Here is a 27,295-nt window from a genome sequence, read left to right on the forward strand (position 1 = left end):
TTATTGAAGATTGGAAAATAAATTTAAAAAATAATCAATAACTTAAGTTTTAAGCGCACAAATTTATATGCATGTCTATTTTCATTTCTGTAAATTAATATTTTTTACCCTTACAATTATTCGAATAAAATCTTATTTAATTTTTTTAATTCCTGAAAACACATACTTTGTTTGCGAATTCCCTTACAGCAATCAATGTATACGAAAAGTTTTCGAAAAAAATTTATTTTGATTGTTGCTTTTTTTGTTTTGCAGGCTGTTGAGTTAACTATCTAAAGACATTTAAATATTGCGTATTATTGTTTTTTCTAATCGAGATTAATTTCTTATCATGTTATTAAAAACACGTAAATGAAATGGACAAGGAACATTTTCGAAATATCCTTTACTACCGTTATGAATGATGAGCGTTCGTGTAAAGAGTCGTTAATTGTTAAGAGGTTCCTGACAGAGACCCAATTGAGATGAAATTATTTTTTATGACGTTTCAGCATGTGTTGTTTCAGCTGTCTTCAAGGGTTTCAACTAAACACATTAAAAATATCGAGCACATAAGCATTTATTACACAGTGGCCTTCAACCAGTAGCCGAAAATCTGTTTTCGTTAAGGTGATATTGAATCAGCATATTGAACCAAAAATATTCGAAAGCAAAAATACTTAACTGATACCAATTAATTAATTTAATTGTATTACAATTACAGGTATTCCGAAAGTATTTCTTTATTTCAATATTTTCCATTCTTCTTGCATTCAAGGAAGGTTTTAACTAATTAAGATTGTTGCTGGCAATTAAAATGTATTCAACCAATTATTCTATAAATTATATATACTTAGGGAAGTTTAATTTAATAAAAAATCAAAACATATTCTTAACCACATACAAATTATATTTTGCAAATAAATTAATAGTTTATTTTAATTTTTTTTTAAGTATTTTGTCTTAAAATCAATACTTTTATTTTGAGGAATTAGAATATATTTTGTCAATACCAGCGTTTAAATTATTACATAGGCTACAATAAAATATTGTTAGCCATTTTTAAAATAATTTAAACAAATTTTAGACACATTATCAGGGCTTATGTTATACAATACTGATTCTTTGTAGGTAAGCGGAATGTAAATTTAATATCTTCTATATATTTATTTTCTTCTTTAAAAAAATTAATAAATTTTTGAGAAATCATTGAAAAATTCGTTATCAATTCTTTGTGAAAAAATTCTGTAACAACCGACCCAATTTTACCAGATTCACAACGGACTATTTTGGTTACTAAAACACGATAATTCGATAATTTTAACTATAAATGACAATGAACTTTTTTTATAAATTATTTCACACAATGTTAACTTTTTAGCAAATCATAAAAACAACAATTTTTAAAATGCTGTCTGTCACAGTATTGGCAAAAATCAACAAAAATAAAAACCATTTATTAAAAAAAAATTGTTAGATATTTCCGATTATTTTTTTCTAAAACATCTCTAAAAAAATAAAAACTAATTTTTATAAATTCATTAGGAAATATTTTTCACCAAAATAAAACTACGTTTGCAGAATCCATAAACTGTTATTTTTAGACACCAAACAAAGCATATTTTGTTATTATTGAAACTTTTGTGGTTCTCAAGCAATTATTCTGATGTCACTAAAAAAAATATATTTTGTGGTTGCTTGAGAGTTGATAAAATTTTCAGTGCGTATAATTAAACACATTGAACCCATGGCAAAAACTGTTTCGTAATCAAGCTAAGGGACAAAAATAGCATTTAAAACATTATATATGGTAAGAACATTAGGAATAATCTATAGCGACATTTTTAAAATGTTATTTCGTAAATAGTAACTGTAAATTTTAGCTGACTTGAGAAACTCTATTTCCAAATAATTCACATTGTTGGGTATATATTCCTTGTTTGTTTATTAACTTGCAAAAGATTCTAAGTTCAAGCCTAATATTTTGGTGGCTAGACCCATTTGCGACGGGTTTATCATAGCTAACATTTGTGTCGACTTGGCTGTACACAGATATTATCCAAAGTGTGAATTAATGTTCGTCTCACAATTTATACATGCTTTCACCGCAAATTATCACCCGCCAAGACAATGTAAAATGTAGCAAAATCGTTCGTATTTTAGACACTGGTATTTAAGCAAAATTTGAAAAATGGCACTGTTTTTACTTCAGAAAGTAATATTGAAATTCCATTTAGAATTTTGGAATTGCAATAAGAGCAGTGGAATTTGTTTTGTGGTAAAGATTGTAAGATAGAAAAGCGTTTGGAAATATTGAAGGAAAAACATCTATTCAAATAACTTACACAACCTTTGTAGATATGATTGACAATAGCATGAAAATTGGATAAGACAAGGGTCGGTGATAAATGTTTGTATATGGATGCAGTAAAAATAACTTTTTATTTTTAAATTTAAAATTAATGGCTAGGCATGTAGTCATGAGTTTTATTGGACATTTTCCATTACTTAGCATGAGTAAAAATAATAAATAACGCATGATAGAACAACAAAATTTTATAAAAATACACACAGTACAAAAGGTACTACACAGTCATAGGAATTGAGCAGAAGATATAGTAGTTAATTATACATAAAACAAATGGCCTAAACAAACAATCAAGCATAAATAACACCGGTATACATTAAGAAATAACGTTCGACGGTAAGTCCTTGTCAGTTTGAAGCTACGAAAAAAAATTATTATTTTATAAATGATAACTAAGGTAAAAATTCTTCACCCAGCAGTAAAAAATTAAAAAGCAAACGTCCTTAAATGTGAATCACAGTCTGACTGTCCAACTAGACCACCTTTGTAGGCTCTTCCAGCCAATGTTTCTCCTGAAGATGGGGACGGATTTTAGGCCCCGAAACGTCGTTAAGTCTTTTGTCATCTCAATTCATTCGTCAATTATCGTTGCGTCATCTTTGTTTGGTTTTATTCAGTTTGTCCATATTTTATGTCCATGGTCACATTTTGTTTTTTTCAAATATTATGGCCTTCCTCACAAATTGTTTGAATGTTATTTTTTTTCAATTGCTTCTTATTAACAATGATTTATCAGCCTTATCTACGTTATTTGCTAATGTACCAGTTTTTTGTCTTTTTTATTTGTTTGTTGGCTATTTGCTGAAGTCCCTGCTAAGGTCCAGGAATGTGTTGTAGGTTATTATTTTATTTGACAGCTAAACAATGATAAACCTCCATTCAAATTCAAACAGAAAAAAAAAGACTTTGATTGGGAATAGAAACAAAGGAAGGTAAACATTTCAAATGATTGACGAAAACATTTAGAAAACGTTTGGAAATGACAGAGTGAATTGTAGAGCAGCCATGAGGCTACTAATCAAGTAGAAACGTTCTTTTAATTATTTATTTCAAAAATTATATGTAATAATAAAAAACTGTTTTAACATTCTAAAAAACATCTTAATCAAAATTTCTATTGGCACTAATTCCGATCGCATGGGGGGAATAGTTAAGTACGTGGTGGGGGAGCCGGTAGAGGAGAAGGCAGGGGAGAGGCATAAATGACGTAGCATGTAGCATACTTGCAAACTTGCATGCTTCACACTTGCATGCTTGCACACTTGCATACTTTCTCGCTTGCATACTTGCATACTTGCACACTTTCATACTTGCACACTTGCTTGCTTGCAAACTTGAATACTTGCTCGCTTGCATACGTGCATACTTGCACACTTTCATTCTTGCACACTCGCATGCTTGCACACTTGCATACTTGCTCGCTTGCATACTTGCTTGCTTGCATACGTGCATACTAGAACACTTTCGTACTTGCTCACTTACATGCTTGCACACTTCACTTGAATACTTTACACACTTTAAACTCGCATACTTGCATATGTTTTTTTTTTACCTGTGACCTCAGCCAAGGAGAATTATGTTTCCTGCACCAAATAATAGAAAAAGACGTTTCACTTCTGTCACACGTGGACTTCACGCACACATTATTTTTATTTTTCAGTATTAAAATATTTGGTAATTATTTATCTCAATGTTTATTTCGTATTAGCATGCTAAAATTTAATGATGGAGCATACATATATTTGAATTATTATTTAATGTAACAAAAGATTTTTTAAAACTCTTAACAATTTATAAAAAGTGAATACATAAATTAGTTTAACACTGATGTATTTATATTAAATAAAAATCGTAAGTAATAATTCAATATCTCATTCAAAATATTAAACGTGTTTACGTATTCGAAAACTATGCTTTATCTATGAGTCTATGGAAATAACAATTAATTTCGTTTACTTTATGTAAGGCAGCGTTTAAGAATTAACATATAATGGAGGTGAACAAGGTCTTAGAATGATTTTTGTGCTTGGACGTCACACAAAAATCAATTCCAATAACTAATTCATAGTGTCACAAAATTGATTATATAAATATATCGTAAATTTTTTTCATCCTAATACATGCTATGGTTTTTAGTGTAGTCTTTATTCTGATAAACATAAAACACTTCATAAAGTTATTCCTATTCTTTATCTAGACAAAACACAATTGACAGTATTCTTTGATTAAAATTTTTATAAGTTTGTTTTTACACTTTATTGTTTATTCGTAGTAAAATCAACATCTATGTATATTGAGATGGTAGACATTTCTCGTAAATTGATAAAAGGCAACAATTCGTGAAACATAACATAGATTAAAAATTAAATATGAAATGTCAGATAAGGTGGCAAAAGTAGTCAATTCATTGACTGCTATCGTCTCCAGACATTTTTGAATCCCAAAAAAATATTATAAATATACAGTAAGAAACTATTCAGAAATTACGCTTTGATTTTTTGCAAATTTTTTATATTAATTTTACAATCGGACCATAGTTGTAATATTAAAATCATTAACAAGCAAATATATCTCATAGTTAAAAGTTTTATGGGCTATTTCCCTAATTTGTTTTAACACCTAATTTTAATCAAGTACATTGAAAAAAATGTAATGTATTTCAGCTGAAAAAGTATATTAGAACTCAAGACATAATTTATATTCCTACAGCTGTGGATAGTATTATAAAAAAAAACAATTTAGCTCTAACTAGCCATATCAGTTTGTTTAGTATTCAGTTTTTGTTGTTCATGTGGTCATTTATAATATAAAAACTATTTTTAATGTATAACCATACTTATTGATTTGTTGAAATCATATTCCAAAATCGAATGTCTATACTGAAAAAAATATAATCCTAATCTCTGAGAATTATTTAATGTATTTTTCTGAACAAATAAACACAGTCTATCGTAAAATATTTTATCTATCAAGTTTACAGCTAACTAAATGAAATTTACAAAACCTTAACTATCCTCCATTTTAAATTAAATTACTGATGAAACAGGTGTCCTTTGCCATATCTCTTACATCAAGAAATTATTTAGTTAATTTCGGACGTCAATCTATCGATTTGGAATATTTTTTTATGTGACAAAATAATGTATTAAACTCATTCAAAATTATTTCAACCATATTTTTATATACTTAACATATTCGCCACCTTCCATGATTTAAAGAGAAAATGTTTGTGTCTAAAGGATGATTTAATATTTTAGAAACTTTTTTGAATTTCATGTCGATCTCTGTTTCGCCAGTGAAATTTTGCAAAGTCCCTGCAACGGATATACAACTAAATGCTTGGGTTTGAAACTGTCTCTGTTTAACGTCAAAATACTGACTAAAAATCAATGTTTCATACTTGACATATATTTTCAGACCTCAGTGTTTTATGATATTTCGCTGTGTGCGTTGTGTGAATTGTTCGAAGCTATTATAAACTAAACCGTTGTGATTCTTAGTTAAGTACTTATATTCGCTAATCAATTTTGATGAAACACTTAATATGACACTCACTTCACTTGAGTCTCAAAAATTTAATCAAATTTGGTTCAGCGAGACCTGCTTAAAAATACGGGGAAGGGCAAATATAACTGACACAAAGTCACATCCAAAAAGTTGAAATCACAGTTTTTTTTCTGTCCCCGGAACATCTTTCAGGCGAACTTCAAAAACTTAATTGATTAAATAAAAGTTTACTGGTGGTTGAAATAAGACTATGGTTTTTTTACTTGTGTGTAATTAATTACTTTTTACCTAAGAGTATTTTGTGCTCTAAAGTAATTAGAATAATTTTTTGAACTCGTTAAATATCCGTGCTATCTCTGAAAACTGTGGGTGTGAAATTCACTTTTCCAAGATAAATATCGCTGTGTATACTTTTTCTTATAAATTTATTTTCTAAAATATCTTTGTGAAATACCGCGTGAATTATTTAAAACCTTGTTGAATGTATTGCATTGATTTTTCATTTCAGTTAGCGTCAAATTTGGGGCCACGGAATCGTAGTGGTACAAACAAGCGCTTCTTTCAAATGTTCTCAGATTTGAAATTCAGCCATTAGGAAGTGTGACATTTCTTTTTTTGCAAGCCAACAATATTAAAGTTTTAACGTTCCTTGCCTCAGCCACGTCGACTCGGCTTGCACTTGTCACGAAAAGAAATGTCGGATTTGACAATAAACTAAATTCATTGGCGTTCGTAAGCAGTCACGCTTTGTTCGACTCTTGTAGGAATTGTAAACTTAAATGCCTCGTGAGTCTGGCTGTTTTCCGACAGGTTTGCCTGCCTGTGCTTATTATCATTTAATATTTATAAAAAAATGCAAGTTAGAGCTAAGGACGACAATCGCACGCGCATCAATTGCGGAGTGGCCATTGCTTTAAGCATTTACGCGCAGGGCAGTGAGTGAGAAAGCAATTGTTAATTTATTTATTTTGACACTAACTAAACTAATCACAAGATCGTTTTAAAATAGGTAGTGTTTTAATGGATTACAAAAAAAATAACTAAATTTAACTCTGAAAATGTTTCAGCATACCACAAAACTAGAGACATGCAAAACTCGCGGTTTCGATGGCCTTCAGGATAGACTGCACATACCCCTGTACACTCGGACAAATAACGCAAGTTCATTGGCTGCCGACTTGTAAGTCGTCTCAGCTGGTTTGTCTGTGATTCGATACTTCTTTGGTTGAGGGTTTATAACTGGTTGAGATTCGTCCAGATGAACAGTAAGCCAATAGCAAAATTATCTAAGAGGTTTGTTTGAAGTCTAGTCCATCACCGAATGAATCCGCGAATTTTGCAGGTCCTTAACTATTACACAATCAAATAACGCGCAAAACGTAATTTAATCACTATTATATAGAATATAGTAGTTAAATATTTTTTTAACTTTCGTATTGACAGTATATTTGAACAGTTATGTGATGCGTGAACCTACGAGTTCAAATCCAGTAGCACGTTCTTAGTAACGTGAGTGAGGACTGCCCATTTTTGCCGTGTTATGGGCCTTACAATAATTATTCACCAAAGGCTTAGGCAAAATCTTGAAAATAGGTATCCCAAGTAGTCTGATTTTTATTCCCACGCAAAAATGAGCTGCAAAACGACCGTCTTTTTTTTTAAAAAAAAGTAGGCCCCTACAGTGCAATTTTCAAGTCAGTTTTGTGATGACCTTAACGGACTCGCTATTCGTGGTATTTTAGAATCGTTTAACGTTACTACACGTGAGCCAATTTATTTTATCGTTGAAATTTTTTTATTTTTGTGTGTTTAAGGAGGTAATTTCAAAAATTATTTTGCAAGTACAATTTCATGATGTTTTACCAAGTTTAAAATAAATCTAAATGCCTGTAGATTTTTATAAATAACTTATTTTAAAAAACTATTTTAAAATGTTTTTTTTTTTTAATTTTCGTTAAAAATTTCAAGTCTGATGTATATTTTTACTGTAGAATTAAATGGCAATTGGCTTTCATAGCACTCAAGCGAATAATAATTATTATTAATAGTTCGCGTTTGTTTGATTCCTAACATCACGCGATTACTACTGAAAATATGTTGATGAAAATTTCTTTGTTAGTTAGAATTTTAATTTACTTAAAACATTACATCTTGGTGAAAATACAACCTTAATAGTGTAAAAGCGCGTAACATGTTTTTTTATATTATTTAAAAAAAAACATACATACGAAGTTCATAAAGTGGTGTTTCATAATTTTTCCCGAACTTATACCCCTGAAGGGTGTGTAAGAGGATTTATTAGTTTTATAGAAAAAATCATGTTCTTGAAGGTAATCAATTGATATTAAGATATTGTGTTTGTAAAGTAAATAAACTTAAACTTTAGTAGTCTCCAAAATTGCACACATAAGGTTTTACATCAAAATATCTTTTCTCTGAAGCAATCAATAAGAAGTAAAAAAAAAGAAGAAAAAGACATCGATTAAGCTACGTAGTAAGTAGTATTTTCTCTTCTTTTGTTGTTGTTTTTGTATTGTTTTTTGATAGCTAAGGGGTTGGAGTTTAAAATATTAAAAAAAAATCTCAAAAAAATCTGTCTGATTAAAATTTATTGGGTAATAAAATCAAACATGTTATTACTAAATGTTTCTCTGTACCTTATTCTACCATCCTATTTTTAAGGGGGTGATAAAAGGGCTAAGTTAAAATATACAAAGTGTAAAGTTGCTAACTGAGCTTGCATTTTCAAAATCAGACTGCTTAGTAGATGAAAAGAATGTAAGTGAAGTTTAATAAGAAAAAAATAATGAAGCCAAATATAAATAAGCGAATTTTAAATAATAATTATAAATACATACTTAAAAATTTACCAAATTAACTCAACAATGATCGGAAATTTCACATGCATTATGTGTACAGTGAGTTAATGTGGTTTTATGACGTAAAATTCAAATATACTACCCTATCAATGTGACAGGTTTTTAAACTAATCATGACTAACACACAAAAAATTGTACTTATTAGAGGTTTCACCATGTTTGCATTTCCATTCCTACAGGTGTAAATGAGGCATTTTATTTTTTGTGCAAAATATATCGATATCCACTAAAGTAGGAGATTATAAATTTGACATTATAAATATAATTTGAAGTGGTTGAAAGTTTCTTGTCAAATGTTTGAAACTTTTCTCATTAGGTGTTAAAACCTGTAGCAGTTAGGGTTTGTTAGGGCAACGGATAATGCCAAATCCAAAGTTGTGCGAGGTGAGTATTTTCACACACAGTTCATACTTAAAATTGAAAATATAAACTAGCTTTTCTTTCAATTCCACCCCTGTAGGAAAAGAGAGAAATTTTCTTGAACTAACTTTATTTTGTTCAGGCCTTGCAGTGTACCTACTTATAAGCAAGCTATTAAATATTATTAGAGACCTGCAAAATTCGCGGATTCATTCGGTGATAGACTATAATTCAAACACATATACCTATTAGATAATTTTGCTATTGGCTTACTGTTCATCTGGACGAATCTCAACCATTTATAAACCCTCAACCAAAGAAGGATCGAATCACAGACAAACCAGCTGAGACGACTTACAAGTCGGCAGCCAATGAACCTGCCTTATTTGCCCGAGTATACAGGGGTATGTGCATTCTATCCTGAAGGCCATCGAAACCGCGAATTTTGCAGGTCTCTAAATATTATATCTGTGAAGTGAGTTCAAAATAAAAAGGCAAGTGTTTCAAAATTTTAAATATTTTTGTCTTAAAATTGTAAAGAAATAATATTTAATGATTATAAAATTAGGGGTTGTATCCAAATTTAAAGAAATTGGATTCGTGTAAGTTAACATAATCTACTTCAAAACGAAATAGTAACCTGATTTATAATTATGTACAATTTTTCTCCCTTATGTAGTGAGACTGAGATTTAATTTTATAACATTAAATATGTGTTCAAATACACTTAAACAGGAGATCAGAAATTGTAACTCGTATTCAACATTGAAAACAAACAAGCATTTTATACATCATCACTTTAGAAATTCCAGCTGTAAGTGATTTTGTAAGAAATAAAAGTATATACAGGTTGTCATATAGCTCAGAGTCAAGTCGAGAACAGTAAATAAGCCAATTTATCATGGTTCTAAATAAAAAATCAAAAAATTCCAAATTTTCGTAGTTTCTAATTGTATGAATTTTTTTTTCAACAGTTTTTAAATCCAAACCCTGCAAAAAAATTATTAGGTACTGCGAAAAAGAATTTTTTCTATCCATCACAAATAAGCCTAGTACTGATAACAATTTAACATAAAAGAAAACATGCTCTACTTGAAATGAAAAAAAAAACCTCTAAGGCTTTGCGGCATAAAATTTTTTATCGGACAAAATGGAACACTTATACTTCAAAAAAAATACTTTGCAATCATAGCAAGTTATTTTAAAATATGGCTAAATTAAACAAATAAATTTATAAATTTGCAAAGTAATTTTATTAACGTGAATAGGCAAAGTTACCCTATTAAAACTTGTTGTCGCATAAGTAGTGCAAACCATTTTTTTTTGCTTAAAAGTATAATATTTTTAATTTTTTTTAATAGTAGGGTTATTTAAGATTGCGTAAAAAATATTTAGTCTTAGTATCTAACAGGCATAATTTAGTGCAGGATGAGGAGTCAAAAACGTTTTAAAAAATGCCTTTATTTTAAGATACAAACACTTTTGGATTTTTTTAAAATCCAAAGCCTTGATAAATTGGCCTTTCAACTGTTCTCGGCTCGACAAATAGTTATGGGACACCCGGTTTTATTTCTTGTTTATTATTTCTTATTTCTTGTTTCTTCTTTATTTCTTGCCTACATAAGTTAAAATTTAACTAACATCCTGCTATTTGTGCGAGCGAAGAAGTAGACGCTTAGCTTCTGTGATACATAATTTTTTATTAACCTATTACATCAAAATATTTAAAAAATTAGATTTAATTGATACATCTCTGAAATAATGACTTACCTAAATCTTTTAAAATTTTGGTTTTCATGAATTTTGGTAGTACAAAAATATATATTAATAAAATATATAAAAAATACTATGGTTTTATCACAAGGACTAATATATATATATATATATATATATATATATATATATATATATTCAATCAGGCCCATACAGGTTTTAAGATTATTAAATGAAATTATTTAACAATGAAAAAGTTTCGAGCAATCATAGGAATACATAAGGAATTCAATTTAAATAATGGGCAAAATAATAATGGAATTATAGAATCACGAAGCGGCACAAATTCCCAAAGCTTCACGCGTTGCAGCCAGATATGTGAGTGCGTCTGTTTGGTGCTTTGCGCCCGCACATAAGGGTGACTGGGCGGTCGACACGCGCCTTGGTGCCACCCCTATCGGCACTTCGGACCGGCCCGTCGCATGCTTGTTCGTTGGCAGTTGACGTGGTGTTTTGGGGAAGGGGGATAAAGGTCTATAGCTACATAGAGTTACATGCAATCACGTTAAAAGGTAATATCCTAAATTACTTTGCTTCTAATTTTTTTATGTTTTCACATTATCTACATAGTAAAACTCTTAACACGGACTGACTCAAATACAACGCAGATAATAAACCTGTGGTTGTAGAAGCATGCAGTATCGCATAGGATTTCCTTATACAACGTACGTATGCACAACGAATTTTTGAAAATCCATTTCCTAAGGGGGTTATTTAGGGTATGAAAGTTTGTATGGAATTTTGTCATTTTTGAAGTTATAAATATGGAAATTGGTGTTCAGGCTTCTGTTTATAAATAAGAGTCAGTTGTGTCAGCGTTTTTGGTAATTCATTAAAAATTAGGATCAAATGAGGATCGGGCACACAGCTAGTTTTAAATAAATTCATAATTTAACCATATGAAATTTTTTTTAAATATTTTTTCTGATAAAAATATTCTTTTTTTAAGTTTTTTATGAACTTAATGGGAAACGTTTGTCAGTCCTACAATGAATGCAAGCATGGAATTGCGTGGTATTCATTTTCAGTATAATATTCATAAATCAATCAAAATGTGGTTTTCCCAAAAGCAAAAACAGCCTTAGTTTTCAGGGTATGGGGTAGACCTCATTGTTATTAATTTATTTATGATATACTAAAATTAAGTGTTTGAATACGAAGGCTACATACGAATGATCAATCCAAAACCACCCGATTCCTTGCTATCTGTACATGGTAGGGATGACTTAAAATTTGCGTTTAAGTTCATAGTAACCATTAAATGAAGACTTGTTACGTAGAAAAATTATATCATAAGCATTTAAACATGGTTAAACTATTAATTAATTTAAAATTAGGTGCAAAACACAAAATATCAGAAGAAAAATGAATTAGGATACTACCGGCTTAACTTCATTGCATAAAAAACAAGTCGGTATTGATACTAGTCATGTAATGAAAGTCATCGAATGATGCATGCAATGGGGAAGGTTGATGAAATTTTTTTTTGACTTACACCATTTCAGTATTCCATTGGTCGTCATACATATATCTCAAGAAAGGACAAAGAAGTAAATACACAAAAACACAGAAAACAGCCAAGTTCAGCCGATAACAAAAGTTAAATATGCAGGAATATAATAAATATACGTTGGCTCCATTATAAATCTCCTAGATTGGTTTTTAGAGCAAGGTAAAAGTTTCGGATTTATACCACCTTTGTATGGTAGATTTTCCATAAAAAAATATAGGTGAATGTATTTTATAACACGGTAAGGGACGTTACTGAAATTTATTTAATTTGTTGTAAAATTTATTTTGTTAAAAACATTGTATGTTAATTTATGTGTATTGGAGGGAGGGGAGAGTAGGGAGGGAATTTATTAAAAGGGGAAAAATAGTAAGGAGAGGTCAACAATTGTATGCATTCTACAGTTGTATAAGAGATGTGCTAGGAAGATCAGAGCAATAGATGCGACGTTTATGAGGAGTATATTGGCAGTTACAGGATCAGGAATGTGATGGTGCAAGCAATAGCAGAGATACAGGACTTGAATTATATCATGGAAAAGACAATAATGCGATGATATGGCCATACTCAGAGAATGGGAAAAGAGAGGCTGCCTAGGAAAATAACGGAGATAAAGTATACACGAAGAAGGAGCCAAGAAAGATCAAGGAAGAGGTGGGAAGAGAAGATAGTTAAAGAAGTGCAGGAGAGAGAACAATGGAACAGAGTGACGGAGGTGGCATGCATGGATGCATTTTTCTTTGCTGACCCAACCGCAGGATGAAAGAAGGTGATGATGATGATTATGATAATGAGTTCGCTAACGGTTAGAGACGTTGATAAATCTTCTAAATAATATAATAAAAAATGTGTTACTTATATCAAAGTTTTCATATTTTTGAACTAATGAGCGGGTGTTTGAAGTTTCTCTGACTTCGAGGTCACCAAAGACGGACAATAGGTTCGAACGTCACGATGGCGCATCGACGAAATGTGATCGTGGGGTATGAGCGAAAGCACCCCGAGGAAACCTTGCAGTTTTAAGGTAAAGTCCACCACTCCCCCCCCCCCCCCCCCCCTTTCTACTAAAAATGCAGCCATTTTCCCCGGTGGGATCGAGCTGGCCAAACTTATAGCGTTTAAAATTTACGAGTTTTCGTATTGAAAGCTCCCGTGTCAATTCATTGCGCAATAAAAATATTTAATATTTTATTTTCCAAGGTAATCAAATATCGTAAATATAATTGCGTAAAGTACATTCGTTTGTTCAAGTAAATGCTTAAAAAAAATGCAGTAATTGAATTGGAATGGGGATAATTGGCGAAACAAACGACGGAAGCAGTGGAAGAGTAAGCTGGGTGTGGGATGATTGGGGTGGGGTGGGGTCAGCGATTTTTTTCTTCAGCCGATGGCATATAAAGCCCATTCGCTCTAGGGGCGTGTTTTGTTCGCAATTGATTGACAGTACTCGCGCATGCGCGGTGACGTAGGCTGCGCGAGATTTCGTGGTCGCGAGCGCTGGAGTTACAATCGATTTATGGCGTATCCATCGATTCTTCAGGAGATCGATTCACCATCATTCTCTTCGTGAAAAATTCTGTCTATTGTTTTACATGATTATTTAACTATTTCTTAGGTCTAGATAGTCTGACTCACTAAATTTCTCCTTCCAAAAACCTTATTTTTTAACTGTAGGCCTACCTACTCATAAAAAACGAACGATGTAATGTTGGAGCAAAGTCTGTGTCACGTAACTTGTCTAAAATTTGAAAGTTCTCTGAAGTAGTACCTATAGTACCAATTCCGATCGTCCGATCGTCACTTGCGAAGCAACACATGGATTTTGTTCATGAGTGCTGACCACCACATGAATTAGTCTGCAAAAACTGTTGGAACTCTAGCAAAATGATACGAAAACCATTAGTAGGTCTACTACTTTTGAGAACTGTACAACTTGAGACAAGAGTTATGATAGAGACTACAAGGAGAAAAATAAGTGGCACAGAGGGACAATGTTTCAGTGTAAATATAAAAATTCAAGACTCAGTGTACATATAAACACATGCACTACAGAAGGGGAAAAAAAACTTTTCTCTTAGGGAAATATTTTGTGCTATTCATTTTTGTGACTGAGTGTTCAAATTTTACGAGTTTTCCCGAAAGTCTGCTAGTGATCTCCGTGCAACATATTCTTCCCACCACTTAACTGTTTAAGCTACTCAAATCTAACGTAGAAAAGAGGAAAGGTCAAAAAGATACCTTAATCCGAGCGAACAAACTATCCGCCAATAGAACTGTCGAAAACTTTTGCAATGGCAGTCACAGGTGGCGCTTTTAAGGTTATTAATTCTCGTAGCATCGTTTTGATATTTCAATACTTACGCTTTTATCAATTTTCAGCTTCAAATTACTACTTTACCTTTAACTATTTTAACAAAGCCGTGTTTTAGTTTGTATAAGTGATTGTAAACAAACACCCATACGATGATTTTAAGAGTTCTTTGAGGTACACTCTGTTGAGAAAAATATATTTTGAAATTTTTTACACATGTTTCAGCGAACTTTCACATATTCTTTAATGAATGATAAAATTAGTTTCTGATGCATGGTAAAATAGCCTGACTCCATATGAATCAGCCAGGTTTTGCCTCGTTTATTGTGTCACGATATTCAGGTGTCACGGTCTGAACATTAGATGTAGCACTATTAAAATAAATTACACCTATTCTTAAACTGTGTAAAATGTGTATACCAATGATAGAGTCAATCGTAAAATACAAGAATCGGACTGCATCCGACTTTAGTCCAAGGGCGTAACGATCATGAGGCAAGGATAGTGGGTTCTAGCACAGACTCCCGTCGTATCTCACGTTCATGAGCACCGAATCGGTATGCAGTTGGTTCGGATCCTTTTATGGACCAATCATGTGATGCCCCTGTGCAGTTGTTGTGTCCGTGTAGCCTCGTCTACACTAGCAATGTCCCAAATTGTGTCCGACGGACAATGATCGATGGTTGGTCCACGTGAGCCTCTGACGTCGCTGGTGATGTTGACAGCAGTCCGAATATCCCTGGTCTTCTCCAACTTTTGGCCCCAATCTGTGCCATTTGGTAGCATAGAAGAGCACTCGTGATGTTTGCAGTTCCCTGTTCCCGTTTCAAAAACAAAGTGCTCTAAAATAGAAATAAATGTCTAAATATTGTTGCACTCCCACAATTTTAACAAGTTAAATGAATATTCAGAACTAAGCTGCGGTCTCATATACAATGCATTCAGAAAAAAAAAACAATCGGAACACATTGTTTTGGCGCTCTTTATTTTTGCGCTCTGGTGATGACTTTAGAAATCAATAGATTCGGACGTGGCAATTTTAAACGGGAAAGTTTCCCGTGTAACTATGGATAATAAGGATGAATACACGGACCGCCTACAGGTTTGGATTGATGTCTACTGTTAAGAATTTTAACCTTAAATTTACGAGGAAAACTGGTTAAAAATTATCCGGGGATCTTCGTAAATTTACCGTTATCTTGTTTTAATTTACGGATACTTAGTTCATTGATTTTAAACACGAATCCACGAAAATAATCTTGTTATACTAGCAAAACATTCAAAAATTTGTTAATACAGCTACAAAAAAAACTTTTATTTCTTCTACGTGTGTGTGTTTACCATAAAAATAGAACTCGGAAATCAAAAAACGGCTTGATTTTTAAAAAGATCCAGCTATCTGAAATATCGAAGAACCTTTTTTTTTTTTTTTTTTTTTTTGTGAATTCTTCACTGAAATTCCGTAAATTTACTGTAATTTCAAAGTGTAGATGAGCCTTGTATGTAGCATTCTATTATTGAAGTCCGAAACCATCATTAACTTGCGATATGCCAAACAGAAATTTTAAAACCAGCAGCCGTTAGCAATTGCGTATTCGTCCGTTAGCTAATAGTAGTTTAACAAAAAAGAATGTGAGTTAAAAAAATAATTTAGTGTAATGTATTAATTTGACGCTGAACACATTTGATCGAACTGGAATGCAATGAGCCTACTTCCTTATCGTAGCCGCATGCACGTCGGCTTTCTACGTGAGAGGTCATGCAATCGAGACCCGGTTAAGTAATGGGTGTAAATTGGTAACCGTCAAACTTTGTCATAGACACTTAAAATCAATTGAAACGGTCAAAAAGTCAATAATAAGTCATAAAATGTGTTATGGTTGGCTCGTTGGTGATTAAAAAATTACCATAGAGTCAAATATAAGAATAGTGAGTACGTGGAATCCACGAGCGGTCAAGTGAAACTTCTGGCTTATTAGGTACGGATAGAGATAAATTATTTACGTTTTCAATCACACTATTCTCATTAAATGAATGATACCTTTTGAGTTAATTGCACAAACAAAAACTTTTTTCCACGCGAATAAATAAATGACACTTTAAATAAAATAAAGGAAATATGTCAGCGTCAATCGTTAGCCGTTACGAAAACTGAGGAGTAAACTAACACAGGCAGCGTTACGAAAGTTCCGTAGCATCACTGCTGCTTCATTTCTACCTCCCCCTGCTTGCTTCCCTTCCGGCCGTTACAACTAGCATATAGCATGCTACGCTTCGTACCTATCCCCCCCCCCTCCTTGTCTTCTTCCCTTTCGACCGCTAGCGCTTGCGTTGGAGTGGCGTCGCCGCCGACACACTCCCCCCTCTCCCGGTCCTCTATTCCCCTCATGCTATCGGAATTTTCGTACCGCTCAAAAATTGTTGCCCACTCAGCAATGAAGCTTCACTTCAAAAATTATAAAAAATAGAAGTTGTACAGTGATTAAACAACTGGACTCGCATTCTAGCGCGACCCGGGGTCATATTGCACTTCCGTCCATCCTGGTGTCGGTTTTCGATGGTTTTCTCAAAACCACTTCCAGGCAAACGCTGGGAATGGTCCTTCGCAAGAAGCCATGGATGATCCTACTCTCAGTTTCTTTGAGCTGTCTGGTCCCATGTGACATGGACCTGGACGAGGCCAGACACTCAACAATGTAAAACAATGCACAAGTATTGAAACACTATGCCCTTAAGGCCCCTGTCCACCCGAGCCACGCGATCTGAAAACTGCTCTAGATATCCGAGTGGGATCAGTTTATGAAATGCATTTAGGAATGCGCTGAGAGCGGATGTTTTCGCATTTCGTTTTTAAACTGCTTTTTTAGGGGAGTGAGAAGTGCTAAAACGCGTGTTTTTAGACTTCTAGTCATGAAAAACCCGGGACAGATTCTTACAATTTTATCTTGATTCCTCCGCCATATAATGTTAGTTTACCACTCACATCTCACAGCTGCCCTGTGCTCGACGAGAATACTGCGCGCTAGTCCACAGACTTACATTAAACGCGGAACATAATTACAACGAGCCATGATATTTCAAAAAACTCGTCGATGTGGCAAATGCATCTGTCAAGAACATGGTTCTCTGACTGTTCTTTTGGCATAAAGAACGTTTAATGTTTTGGGCTAGAAAGAAAATCCCCCGCGGTCATGAAATATCTCGCAACCATCAAGTAAAAAATTAAAGGATATAACGATATGTAAGGAAAATAAGAATTCTTGTGAAAAACATTTAATTTCATTAGAGTAACTGTTTGTGCCACGAGGGGGAGAGACAAATACCTCGCAAGGTCCTCCAGCATTCTTGGGGACGGCACTAACGGTTAGTTAGTTAATAGTAGTGCGGGATGATACTAGAAGTGAATGGATCCCCGCTGAGGTTTTCTCTGTTGGCCTAGGTTCAGATTGGTGTGGGGTTCGCACTCCTTTAGCTTGGAGCAAGCTTGGAGGGTTCACTATCTCTGAGAAGAGCTGACGCAGTGAGCGGCGATACAGCCCTGGTTACTGGCCTGAACAGCGAGGAGGCCTCTACCGGACCACGGGTTCCCTGGGTGACTGATAAGTTCCAGAACGATGTTGGTAGACTGGGGTGGGCACCAGCAGCACTGATAAGGTCTGAGGTCTAAGGACACTGCCAACTGTCTGGTTACCTGGGTGAGCTATTGGTTTGAGGTGGTGACGATTCTGGGACGGGTCCTCAACTTCTCGTCATAGCCTTGGCTCTAACGGCTTTCTCGGTTTCGTAAACGGCGTATCCGTTTCCGTGCCCATAGATGTCCCAGCAACGGTAAGGCCTGCGGGGTGAGACGCTAGGTTAGAAAAAGAAGTAGGGAAAAACTCTTGTAACCATTAACTATATTACGTTACTAAAATAGGTATATACTGAAATATTTTCAGGAACCTATAAAATTCCTTTTAGTACTTGGAAGTTGGGTGTTCATTGAACAGTGTTGCTGAGCTTGAATCAAACACACGAGAATTAGAGAAAGGACAAATAATTACTACAATAAATTTCAAACCCAAGAATCTGACTAAATTTTTAAAATGGAACCAAAGTTTCTATAAAATATTACATAATAATTTTAGAGTTATAATAGTTTTCTAATTTTACCGTTAGCGTAAAAAACAAATTGCTGCTTTCAGGACAACCCTAAGTAAAATAAAGCGGCAAACAAAATGCCAGAGTCGTTGGCTCATAAAGTAACCAGAATAAAATACAATTAAGATTTTTAGACCATAAATGAATACAAAGGGTTTACAAAGAAGGCGTTGCACCCCTCATAAAGTAAAAAAAAATAAAATTATTCAAAAATTTCTGAAAATTTAAAGAATATTTTGTTTGTTGGTATTTGATATATTTGAGAAGTCACTAGGACTTCAACTATAGAATTTCTAATAACATTAGCTTATACAACTTGCAACTGTGACGTAACACTTATTCTCACAAACAATTGTTCAAATATGTTTAAATAATAATGTTTATCTTTATGTTATTTTTAAATATTTTACGACCCATGGACCATCATCCGACATGAAAGAGGTTTAATTTCGAAAAAAAATGTCCTCTCCCTCCTCCCACAAAATTTCCATTTTTTTTTCTATCTAGATACAGGTTTGAATGAATACCTATCATAGTTCACATTCTCCATTCCCAATGCTTCTTGTAGTATTTAGCGTAAAAGTGCGCTGTGCGGTACCCAACCACACGCAACATATAATCCACCTAATTGTAATTATCATTACAGTTACGTACCCAATTGAATGCTATGCTTTCGTGGTAACTATAGTAAGGAGTTTTGATACAAATGATTAAGTTTGTTAATCGCTAGTAGTCATAGTTGGTAAGAAATCAATGACAACCCTGATATCACCGTCAATGCAAGGGTCATTTATACCAATTATTTCACACAAGAAAAAAATAAGTTAAATGGCGCATTTTTAAGTATCGCCATTGCGCATGGAGAACATATATTTTTATTTTTCCCATTTGGTGTACCGCTAAATGGTGTCATGCATCGCCAGACACCCGCTTGCAGATCTGATGCTGGAACTGCTGTACTTTTGAAGATAGGAGCGAGTGTTCCAATTCGCTGTTGAGTTTGTGAACAATTCCAAACGTTTATACTAAAGACAATTTCAAAATAAAACATCAGGTTTATATAAGATTTCATTCATAACAAAAAATATAAGGTTGAAATTTTAAATTTTTTTTGATGTTATACTCTGTTAAAATTTTAATATATATTAACTATACGGATTTTATAACTACATAAATTTATAGTGTGTTCAAAGGTACATTTTACTTTGATGAAATCACTCTAAGCTACTTTTATTTTATAAAGTAGCTTATTTTTCAATTTGTGATATCTGCGCACATTAAATTGTCATTTAATTTTTCATATTTTACCTTTACACACTAAATTTAATTCCGTTGTATCCACAGAATAATTAACTTCCGCTAGTTTAATTTCATTACTTTTAATTTTTTTTAATCATTCAATTTTTTTAAAACAATAATTTGTTTTGTTTAAGTATATTAGTAGTTATGTTTTCTATTAATGAAAATAATTAAACTAAACTTTCAAATATTCACACTTATAAAAAATTTCACCATAATAATACGAAGAACCTTGGATTAAAATTATCCAGGGATCTTCGTTAATTTACGGTTGTCTTCGTAAACTAACGGGTGATGATTTCACTTGCATTGAGCACGAATCCACAAGAATAATCTCAGTATGCCACAAAAACATTCAAAAACTTGTTAAGGCAAAATCAAAAACACCCATATTCCTCACACTTGCCTGTTTACCTTGCTTACAGCGGAGCATGGAACTAGGAAGACGGAATATGGCGTAGTTTTCACGTAGTTTCAGTTGTCTAAAATTACGAAGAACGCTTCGTTTATATCAGGTGATTTCTTCATTGAAAATTCTGGAAATTTACTTTATGTATATTCTAACAGTGCAACCATCTACACTTTTCCCACAGGGATGTCTAGGTGAATATTTAGAACAATTTTTAAATAATATACTACAGCGATATTTTTCAACCAATAAAACTAGTATCATCTAATTTTTACTACCACAAGTGTGGATTTCACAAAATTTACAATAAACATACATTTATATTAAATTTAAATTTATGTCAACAGATTTTCCATACATGGATTTATTATACTTAATGTTTTTCCTTCTAAAATAAATCTAAATCCTGTTATGACCGTAGGGTGAATATAAAAAAACTTATATTCAATTTGATTAGATAAGAATATATTATTTGTTTTATAATAAATCCATATTTACATCCTCTTAACACCTTTAGGCAAGAAACAAGGAAACTGGTAGCAAAGAGTTTGTAGATTTAGTCTGTTTATTAATTATACCAAATAATTTAACTACCGCTTGATTAGATTTGGCCCTTTTATTTTTATAATAAAACAGAACTGACTGCCTTTTCACCCCTTTTGCGAAATAAATACAAAACAATTTTTTTAAATGATATGAAATTATCATATAAGTTTTTTTTGCTCAATTTCTTAACACCTGCTTGAAATTCTTCGGAGATATATGTATAATCATTTCTTATAAATTCAAGGTACTTTTAAATCCCTGACACCAAAATCATTATTTAAGTTAATCTTTCTAAGGTTCTTATCGCCTGCTTGACTTGCTTGGAAATATTATTCATTACTATTAAAATTAACTCACCCTCTTTCATCCTCTTTGTAGTCGAATTTAAAAAAAAATATTAGGACACACGACGTAACTCATTATGTAAATGTTTCATGCTCGGTTTATTTTCTATCACTTGATATGCTTTATAATTTTTTTATGAAACCAAATTTACTCCTTTTCTCCTTCTTTGTGGTATAGTTATAAAAATTATTTTAAATAATTCCCTATGCAACTCAAATACCAAATTAGTCATGTCAATTTTCTTACCTACCTATTCATTTGGTTCTGAGATATGATTTATTACTGTAAAAACTAACACACCCCTTTATCAGCTCCTTTGTTGGCGAATTGAGAAACAAATGCAACAATACGCTACGTTACTTTTATGTAAGTTATTCAAGCTCAGTTTTTAACTTCTCCCTTAGTTATTTTTGGAGATTTTAATATTTATTTAAAACCTAACTTACCCCTGTTTCACACCCTAAGCAGTCGAATCTCGAGAAAATATTAAAAAAATTAAAGTTAACCTAAAATATACCTACGTTATTCGTGCTCAGTTTTGCATCGTAGATATGATTATATTTTATGAAACAAAATTTACTATATTTTCACTTCTTAAGAGTTAAGTTTCTAAAAATGTAAAAACCGCAATAGATAACTCCATATCCATGTTGCCCAATATTTATTTCTTAGGACATATGCATGCGTATTCTTAAAACATAACCTCGCACTTTTACACCGCTTAGGGGTAGAATTTCGCCAAATAGTAAAACAGAATGTAAATTTTTATTGTTCTCATCAAACATTTTTTTTTACTCTGCATATAAGTTTCGGAGAAAAATGGTCTAAAATAAATTAAAACGACCCCATTTTCACCCCTTTAATGGTCAATTTTGGAAAAATTAAAGAAAATAATTATAAAACCTTACTCTAAATTAATTTCGCCTGGTCTTAGTTCCTTACTTCTAGTACGTGTAGATTCGGAAGTATTGCAATTTTCTTCTTATAACCTAATTTTCCTTGTTTACACCAGTTAGAAATATACTTTCGCAAAAGGGTAAAACGGAATGTTCGTTGTTATATTTATTATTCTTACCCAATACATTAGATCATACTTTATTAGTTTCAGATATAATTTCTTTCAAAACTAAACAAAACTACCCCTATTTCACCACAGTTAATGGTCGAATTTCGAAAAATGTAAAAAAATAAATACATAATTATAAATATGAATGTTGTTTTGTTTTAGGTTCGTACTACTAGTTCGATTAGATTCGGAAGTATGCATTTGTCTACTTAGAATAAAACTGACTTCTTTTACACCATTTAGGTGTGAAATTTTGCAAAATTGTAGGAAAAAAGGGGGAATTGTTTTCTTTTTTGGTATGTTTAATGTTGATTCCTTTATCTTTTATTTTGCTTGTTTTGCTTCGTAGATATGATAAATAACTATTTTAAAACCGTAACTAACCCCTTAGGTATTAAATTTAGAACTTATATATAGTCTAATTTTTAAGTTAGCCAAAGTCCTTACACACATAAAAACTTCATCAAAATCCGTTAAATTGTTTTTGAGTGATGCCGGAACAAACAGACAAGACAGACTCACAAAAGGACAAACATACTAAAACATTAAAAACTATTTTTTAATTATAAATAATACTAACATCCATTTCCAATAGTTTTTTATAGATCCATCCTATGTACAGACACTTCAACCTGAACAGTTTTACGGTTAGTGAAGTTTATGGGAAGTTGACATGTTTATCCTGAACCACCTGGTGTAAGTGTGTAGTGCTTGATTGTGCTGTTGATGTTTGTTACCCTCAAGGACATGAAAATAAATTCTGCATGGCAGGAATAATGATGGCTTGTTTCAAAAGTAATCCACGTTGTAATCCTAGTAGTTCAAATAGCATGCAGTTCCTTCGCACGCAGCTTGCCAGAGAGCAGTTATGTGGGATGCCTGGCGATATCAATCTGTAAATGTGTGCTAAAACTTGGTTCAAACGGAAACTTCAAGTAGAGGAGCGCATGTGGCATGCTGACAACTGGGATTCGAACATGTCCCATGTGGGTCTACGTAGACTCTTGCAATGCCATCACAGCTATTTCAGTCTACGTTTCCCTTACTCAAGCTGGCACTGAAGTTTCGTCTCCCTCCTCACTGAAAATAATTTCTTGTACGTAACGTAGTAAATTTCATGGGAAACGCGTTTTATAGATATTGTCTTGCAACGAGCGTCTGCCACGTTTACTTTTGTAACTATTTAGCGTTAGTTCAGCAATGTTTATTAATATTATTTCAATTAAGGAAAAATGTATTTAGATTTGTAATAATAAGTGAAGGGTGATCTGGCCTTCATGTATTGAATTTTCATTAATTTACCATAGCTTAAGTACGGTTTCTGTAGTAATATTTTTCTTTGAGTACTTGTTAAAGTAACTTTAATATACTAGTGTAATAATCATTATGGCTGAAGTTGCTCCTGTGGAATAATTAGTTATTTCTCCAGCGGTTATATTATGTAGTCTATTAATAAATATCAGAAATTTTAAGTTTGAATCTATGGCAACATATCATTTAAGGATTTTCATGCCTAGACTTTGTATTATTACTTCAAAATTTAATTTATCAAAAAAATAAAAATAAAAGATGCTGGAGTTTATACCAAGTTAAAATATTAATGTTTCAAAGCACTCAGTAAGTATTTTACTTTGCCTTTTTTTATCAGCAGAAGTAGAATAACAACAGGAAAAAATCCTTTAGTAGCGTAATATTTTGAGCCAACTTGTTATAACTTTTTTAGTTGCTTATAAAATATTAGGAGCAAAATATTCGATTTCATAGAAGCATTCACAATTTATTAAAATGAGGTGAATTCATAAATATTGAATTAAGATTAATGATATAGGATCAGCTGTATACTCATTCGAATATATAAGTTAATTAAAAGATAAGCAGTCAAATAAGGATACGAAGTGTAAAAAATGGTAATACATATTCTAAATCAATTTGTTGAATTATTGGTAATGTAAGAAAAAAATAGATCTTAATGAATAAAATTTTTAACCGAAATTAAGTAACATAATTTACTTTAAAAATTAAGCTTAATTTTATCTTTCTTTAAATTCATTTCAATAATAATATTTAGAATTGTGTATTATGATAACAAGATTTAAAAATTTTTTTAACTGGCTGAATCCAAAATCATTGTTGTTAGGTGTCATGTGCCTGGCACCATCATTAGCAATTGTTTGTTTGCAGTTTCTACAGAATCAAATCAAAACCTTAACTCTCTTTGCTGGGATTTGAAGCCAGCTAAAATTTGAGTAATTTTTTAAAATTTTAAACAGAAGCTTTAAACCATCGTAGGTGGTAATCAAATAATATAAACTGTTAAAAATATAGCTTTTCCAAATTTATGTTTTGAAGTTCTTTATTACATCTCAAATTCATCAAAAAATTAATAAAACATTGTTATGTATTTTAAGAAAAGGTAATCTGATATATTTTACTACTTATCACAGATGCTGTAACATTATAAAGGTAATATATTGTGTTTATTATGATCTATTTAACTAATTTCCACAAAAATTTATACACCAAAGTGCACTGCCATGCACATATTTATGGAAAATGTACCTTTTATTTGTTATATTTTATATTATAATTCTGTACCTCGGAGTCATAAGACACTTTCGTCGCATAAACCGTTTTTTTTTCATTAGAGCAGATTAAAAAGAATTTTAAATGGTATCTCACTTATACTCTGAACAATTTTATATCCAAAATACCTGCATTTTTGAAATATTGTAGACCTTTTTGTTTTATTCTACTATGAAGAACGTCAAACGGTGGTAAAGTTTGTGGTTAAAAGTGCAATTTTGCCTAAAATGGACATCGTATGCCTCCAAGGTACAGCTTTATGTAATTTGGCAGTTTATCTGTCCATTACTATTAAAAAGAGTTTGTTAAATTTAACGTTTTGTTTAAGTGTCTGTATTAGGGTTTTATTCTTTAACACTGAAGAATAATTTTCAGGCCCCCATAAAATTAATTCTTTAAATTTTCTTTGCTTGAAGTGGTAGCTTATTTCTTTAGCCAAGGAATGTTATTTTGAAATGATTAAAAACAGTTTTGTTACTAAAGCAAAATAATTTTGTACCTAACCAGAAAACTGCTAAACATGATTCAGGGGGAAATTAATGTAACCAATATTCAGAAATGGACGTAATTTTCTTTTCATTTTAGTCAAATTTTTAATCTTTTTTTTTTTCACGGAAACCTTTGACTTTAAATTTTATCGGTAAAACTTTGTCGTATTGTTTTTCACAAAAATGTTGTTTTTTTTTCGTGAAACAGTTAAAAAAAATTAAACTGTATTTGTGGGGATTAAATTTTCATTCTAGCTGACAAATGGTCAGTGTGGCGTTTCAGTTATTTGTACTCTATTATTTTTGGTGGGAATGTAGACTAACGATTATCTGATTTTATTATGTTATTAAAAAAAGTTTTAAACATAATTAATTGTATCAAAGCATAATTTTAACAAAGTGCGTTTCTAAACAAGTACTTTGCATTTGATTTACTTAAAAAAATTTAAAACATTTTTGATAAATGATTATGTAAATATATTAGTGAATTATCTTTTTGTATTTTGAAACTGCCAGAATTAATACATTAACTTAGAATGGAAAAAATGACTGATATTAGTGTAGCTTAAAAATATTGTTCTAGAATTTTTCCTCAGATAACTAAAACAAACATATTCGAAATTTTAATTATTATTTAATTAATTATTTATCATAATTACAAAAAGTAAGTTTAAAAGTTTGAACATATAGCCTAAGTGTGTTGTGTGAAAATATATGTTTGGTTACATAGTAAACCTTCTACTATTATAGCAAACCGTATAATGTAACTCCGTGTTCAATACCAATGAGAAGAGACCGGTAAAATTCGCGATTCCAAATCCCTAAAGGATAGACTCCATGATACTCTATGCACTCGTGCAAATTACATCTGCTGATTGGTTACCGACTCGTAACACCTGTTGACTGGAATGATCGTGATTCGCTAATTCTTCTGTTAAAGATTTTTCATTGGCCCAGAGTCCTTCAGATAAACTGTGGCCCAATCACTGAAGCAAAATAATGTCCAAAAATATTTGGACTCTATCCTAATGCGAAATGAATCCGCGAATTTTACAGGTCTCTACGCAATGAGTTGATGTAGCTAAAACGAAGCCCAGCAGTAGGATATTGGCACGTGTAATAGAACTTCTGTAAAAACACATTTGAAAGAGGCAGTTAGTGAAAATAACGTAATGTTATATATATATATATGTGTGTGCCTTTGTAATAATCATATAAGATTAACTCTAAAATAAACTACAGTGAAATATTTATTTTGTTTTGGAATGGTTTCCAAGTAGACAATTCTGGAAGTTATATTTATGAACTATAAAAGAATTGCGTGCCTTATCGTTTAGTTTGGTGTCCGGTTCCTGACCAGACCGCGCGAGAAGCGAGGGGAAGGTTTCTCTGGCTCGACCGTCGGTTCACACTCGACAGTCGCGTGCCTGCTCTAGTGGTTGACGTGTGCTTTATGGCCGCTCTCACTGGGAGGATCACCACTCTCGTCACTGGTCTGCACGCGGCCTGCAGCCCAGCACGGGGAGGGTCGAACAAACACTGCTCCGACCGGCTGGTCCGTCATTTCAATTCAGGCCCGTCCAAACATGAGCTCGCAAACCACTCCGGGGAAAACCAACCAAATAAATATTTACCTTTCAATAAAAATATCAAAAAAATGTAAAAACCACGTGATTAGAAACTGCCTCTGAGAAAATGGCTTTCTTCTCTGGGACTTGGATAAATTATTAAT

Source organism: Bacillus rossius, chromosome 2 (assembly GCF_032445375.1).
Source record: "Bacillus rossius redtenbacheri isolate Brsri chromosome 2, Brsri_v3, whole genome shotgun sequence".
NCBI lineage: Eukaryota > Metazoa > Arthropoda > Insecta > Phasmatodea > Bacillidae > Bacillus > Bacillus rossius.